Source organism: Fukomys damarensis, unplaced genomic scaffold (genome assembly GCF_012274545.1).
Source record: "Fukomys damarensis isolate Sample0158 unplaced genomic scaffold, DMR_v1.0_HiC HiC_scaffold_12, whole genome shotgun sequence".
In the NCBI taxonomy this organism is placed as follows: Eukaryota; Metazoa; Chordata; class Mammalia; order Rodentia; family Bathyergidae; genus Fukomys; species Fukomys damarensis.
The window spans coordinates 981,727-987,181 of NW_022900924.1; the positions used below are offsets into that span (position 1 = coordinate 981,727).

The window sequence follows — 5,455 nt, forward strand, 5'->3', positions numbered from 1 at the left end:
AATGGCATGCTGGTCGCCCTAGTAGCGCCAAAAGCTAGGGCGGGTTTGTCCTGGAGCCAACAGTTGAGATAGTGAAAGAGAAAAGGGCGCTTGTGAGGCTGCGCTTGGCCGCGGGGAGCGGCTGGGGAGCGATTTCCCAGCTTTATCGGCTTCTGTGTCGCGCCTGTTTTGTGCTGCAGTGTTTAGCTTGTAATGACTACTGGGGAAGTTCCTGAGGCACCTCGGCCTAAGGAGACTTCTTTGCCAAGCCGAGATTCTAAATCTGTGAAATGGACATCTGGGACTAGTTGCTAAAATGGTTGTGAGGGATAGCGGCGAGAGTAGGGAGCCTGACACATGGCTTTTGAATGAGAATAACAAAAATCCAGAGTGTGTCCAGTGTCTTTGGCTCTCTCTGAAAGGGGGTTCGCGTGCCCTTTCGGGTGCCCCTTCCCAATTAGGCCACTCACGCACCGAGAGGTCTGGCAGGAGATCTTCATTGTAGGGAGGCGAGCGGGAGGCAGGAAGGCAGAGAGAGAGAGAGAGAGAGACAGAGAGAGGAGGAGGAAGAAGCAGAAGGAGAGAGAGAAAACAAAGAAAGGAAGGTCCTTTTATCAGTTTTGGGATGGGCTATTGCTTATTTATGAAGAGTGAGCGACTTTTAACCTATCAAAGGTCAGATTGCTTTTATGGGCCCAGTCCTGTAGACACAGGTTTCAACTTTCCTGGACCACTGTGGCCTTGGTGGGGGGGGGCGGGACCAGAGATAAGGGCATGAGGTCATTTTAGGAGCCAAGATGTATCAGGAGAATGCAGCCTGTGAGGCGGCGTCACAGCATACTTTAACATGATCAGTTCCCTAACTCTCAGTGTAAGCACCAGTGTGGGAGCAGAGAAGTCAGCTTTGTGCAAGGGATGGCACGAGACTGAAGGAAGGAAGGAGTGGGAAAACTCCAGAGTTCCCGGCTGTTTTCTCCAAGAAACATTTTCATTATCTTCCTTTCCAATGGCTAGGAAAATAATTCATCTACTGATGTAATTAAAATGTGCTGAGTGCCTACGTGGTAGGCCCGAGGGATAAAAGGAACAAAATAGAGATTGGTCCATATAGGGAAACCTTCAGTGGCCCTGGGACTCTTCGTAGAAATTAAGAGCACACTGGCGCTGGAGTTGTGACCTTGACTTTGCCATGTACAAGCTGAGGAATTGGAGCCAGCGTTACATCTTTCTGAACCTGTTTTCTCTTCCGTAAAATGGTAGAGGTTACAATTTGATGGACGATGTAGACGGTGTACTTAGGCATGCTTAGGGTGGTGACCTTAGCACGTGTTGGTAATTTTTGCTTGTTTTCTCCGTATGTTTCTTTCTCTTTGTGATGAAAAAAATCCAAGAGGTACTTGTGTACAAAGCTGTGTACTTGGAATATTTCCTACCATGATTCTTATAAATTAAACATATGTATGTGAAGCCAGTGGGTTTTTTAGGAATAGGGACTGTGACTTAATGGCCTACATCCCCAGTGACATGTGGAGTCTTTATGCCTGACACAGCACATACTCAAGAAAGTAACTAGAGACTGGGGTTTTTAGGATAACAAATCCAAGGCCAGGATAGAAAGGAGAGTCGGATAGAGTACAAGGTCTGCCAGGGAGCAGGGTGAATAAACCAAAGAGAAAAGATAGTGCTTTGGGCCTGGGCCCGAAACTATATATACTTATGTTTACAGCTCAGAACCAAAAATACAGTACAAAGAAGCTTAGCTTTTCTGTCACTATGCTATGACTTACCAGACTTCATGAAGCTGCAGTTACTTTGAACATGAGGGGCTAATGCTAGTGGATTTGCAGCACCAAATGCACCTCACCACGTGGCTTTTGTAGAAGGGAACTTTGCAGACTGCTGTGGAATGATTTAAGGGTGCGAATTGCCTGGAGGGGGACAAAGTAAAGTCAGATGCAACTTGATAGGATGCCCTGAGAAGATCGCTCCTGCCAGAAGGAGCATAACCTGAATCTAGTCAGGAGGATTTATCAAGCAAAACTAACTAAAGGTACGTTCTACAGCACAACTGGCTTACAATCCTTAAGTATCAAGGTCGTGAACATCAAAGAGCTGGAACTACTCCCACCTGAAGAAGACTACAGAGACATAGCAGCTAAGTGGAAGTACATGGTTCTGCCATGGATCTTTTTGCAATAAAGACAATTTTTGGAGCCAGGCACAGTGATGCAGGCCTATAATCCCCACTACTCAGGAGGCTGAGCCAGGAGGATTGTAAATTCAAGGTCAGCCTTAGGCAACTTAGCAAGACCCTGTCTCAAAATAAAACTAAAGGCATGGGGATATGGCTCAGTGCTACAGCCCTTGCTTAACGTGCACAAATCCTTGGGTTCAAGCCCCAGTACCACAAAAATAAAAAAACAAATTATCAAGATAGCTGGAAAATTTTAAATGATGTCTGGGAACTCACAATCGTGACATGTCTGTACTAAATTCTTGATTTTGATGGTTATCTGTTGGTTGTATCAGAGACTGTAGTTGTTTATTGGAAATACCAAGATATTTGAAGGCAGTAGGGCTTCAAACAGGCAACTTAATCTCATGATTGAAGAAAAAATGTTTTTCCACGTATAGCGTGTGCCTGTGTTTTAAAGTGAACGCTCTGCAATGAAAATTTCAAGGCTATAATCTTATTTTGTTGCTTCCTAGAGGGGGAACCTGGGTCAGGTTGCTTCACCTCCCGTATCTCAGTTTTCCCATTTGTATTATGGAAATAATGACAGTACTACTCTAAGAGAGTTGTTTTCAAAACACCCCCCAGTACACATAAAAAATAGTGATAGTTAATGCATGGAAAGCTCCTAGTACGGTAAAACCTTAGTGCAAGGTTTTGGCAATTTTCATGTGAAAACCCAGCGTCATACTGCTGTGGGGGTGTCTCTTAGCCTAAGAGATCAATGGGTTTTCTGGGTTTGTTTGCCCAACCTGTGGAAAACAAGGAGCAAAAGAAATCAAAGGTTTTGATTCAGGGTCTCATATCCATCCTGTTCTTCCAACACCTCTCAGAAAAACTGTTGCCTTGGAGACATCCAGGCCCATGTCTAGATTCTCAACGAGGTACTTATATATGTGGCCTTCCCACAAGGGGTTGCCAAGCAAGGAGAGTCTGTCAGGAACCTGGTAGGACACTCTGACTCTCATTGGTCCTTATCTGTCCTTTCAGAGAGGGAGCAGAGGTGGAGGTCAGGGCAGAGGGGAAGGGCCAGGTCCATATGGTTAGTTTAAGGACAGAGCTGAGCCCAGAACCCAGGACTCAAGACTTCAGGCTGGTGTTCTCTTTGTAACAGCGTGCATCGGACGCCACATCATGGCTGTCTACGTGGTTGAGCTAATACTTACAGAATAGCTTTCATGTTTCTAGGGTCACACAGTCAAACCCCTCTGCATGCATCATCTATTCCCCAGACTTCTAAGTGGTTTCCTTTACCAGCCCACTCCACATTCCCAACCACTCCTTATAAAGCCTATGGCATGCAGCAGTTTCCACATTTCCTCTAAAGATTTGTTTTGTTTTGTTTTTTGGTACCGGGGATCAAACTCGGAACCTTACGCTTGCCAGGCTAGATCCCCAGCCCTTCCTCTAAAGATTGGGAGGAGAGAAGGGGGACCCTTGCTCTGTTTCAACTTTAAGTAGGTTGGTGCCATAGAAACAATCCTTAAGTGGCATTTCAAAGCCGATATATTTAACGTCTAGCACATGTACTTTTTCTAGGACAGTGACATTATGCAGTTGCACACGGCTCATTCTTATTTTGAAGTTTGTTACAAAAATATATATAGTGTCCTAAACTTGGCAGAACTGAAAATCCAGATCAGCTGGGATCAGCAAGTTTGATTTCCCTCTAAATGTTTCTTACAGATGGTTTCTACTTTATCTTTTAAGAACTTGTGAAGACTTTGTCCCTGTATGGAAAGCTGGGATGTGAGCTTCCACAGACTTTGGTGTCGTCTGTAAAGCAGCACACAGGTACAGTTAGGAGTTACAGATCATTCCTTCATTCATTCACTCGCTAACCAATATTTAACAAGTACTTGTATATTATCATTATCATATAAAATGAGCCCCAAACTCAGTATCTTCAAACAGCAATAACTATCTTGCACAATTTCTCTGGATAGCATTTTGAGAGAGGCTTTGCTGGGTAGTTCTAATTCAGAGTTTACGCAGTGCTGCAGTCATCCGGAGGCTTGACCAGGGCCAGATGATCTGTTTCCAAGCAGGTGCTGGTCCCTGGCAGGCCTTGGTTTCCTGCCATGCGAGCCTCCTGTGAACAGGGCCACTGAGCGTCCCAACGATGAAGTGGCTGGCTTCCTTTGGAATGAGTGACCCAGGGGCAACAAGGAAGAAATCACAAGGTCTTTTACTACCCAGTCTCCGAATCACACATGGTAATTTTTGCAGTGAATTATTGGTTACATTCTGCCTGCCAGATTTAGCAAATAAAAACCTAGGATGCCCAATTAAATGGGGATTTCAGGCAAAAAAAAAAAGTATTCATTGTCTTATATGACAGTCATATGTAAACATATTCTGTATTTAATCTGGCACTCTTGTCCTGTTGAGTGTGGAAGGAACAGTGTTCCTGCGGAAGTCAAGCGTACTGGGAGGCAAGATTCACTGGGAGGAACCGCCTTGAAAGCTCACACTAGGAGCCCTTGCGCGGCCTTCTGCATGCAGACTTCTTTCTACCTAAGAAGTCTTTCTAGGGTCCGGGGATTTAGCTCAGTGGTTCTGCTGCCTGCCTCGCAAGCACAAGGACCTGAGTTCGATCTCCGGTACCAAAAAAAAAAAAATCTTTCTAGCTTCTCATTGACATGCTTGCAATTTTTTTTTTCTGTGACAGAAACCAGTGAGTGAGCCCACAACCTACTCTGTGAGTGGGGCAAGCTGGGTTCCATCTCTTCTTTGGGGGAACCTCTGCAGCCACTAGAGGTGAATGAAGAAGCCTCCGGATGATAGAAGTCCTGGCCACCATCTCATAGAGAACCACCTACCTTGCTCTATTCCACCTGCAGAAATTAGAGATTTGACAATAAATGGCTCCCAGTCATTTAGCTATGGACTGGTTGGTTATTCAGAAAGAATCTGATGGGTCTGCTATCCACCAATCAGTGGTGACCATGAACTTCCCGGGTGCATACATTTCTCAAATGTCCATCCCTTACGTTGGAGAGGCAGTAATTTACCTTTTGGGGTAGAATTAAAGAGAGACTTTTCAAATGGAAAATTGCTAAGACCTGGGGAGGAGTTGACCGCTCAGGCAGGTTGGCAGCTAGCAATGAGAATGGAGATCTGATGTTTGGCATGTGTGCAGCAGAGGTCTGAGGCCACCAGCCATGACTCTAGCTAGCTGGCAGGATAAAGGTACATCCTGATAAGGTGACATGGATGCTCTGTTGCAACCCATCCCTTCCT

The 5,455-nt window shown here is 45.2% G+C and overlaps 1 long non-coding RNA gene across 1 annotated transcript; it reads left to right on the plus strand.

The window, feature by feature from the left end:
- The first annotated feature begins 1,325 nt into the window (after positions 1-1,325).
- On the plus strand, positions 1,326-5,072 carry LOC104848014. The gene is made up of 3 exons (XR_776274.2): positions 1,326-2,029; positions 3,899-4,006; positions 4,884-5,072. It is a non-coding gene; the product is annotated as an uncharacterized LOC104848014 (long non-coding RNA).
- Positions 5,073-5,455: the final 383 nt, after the last annotated feature.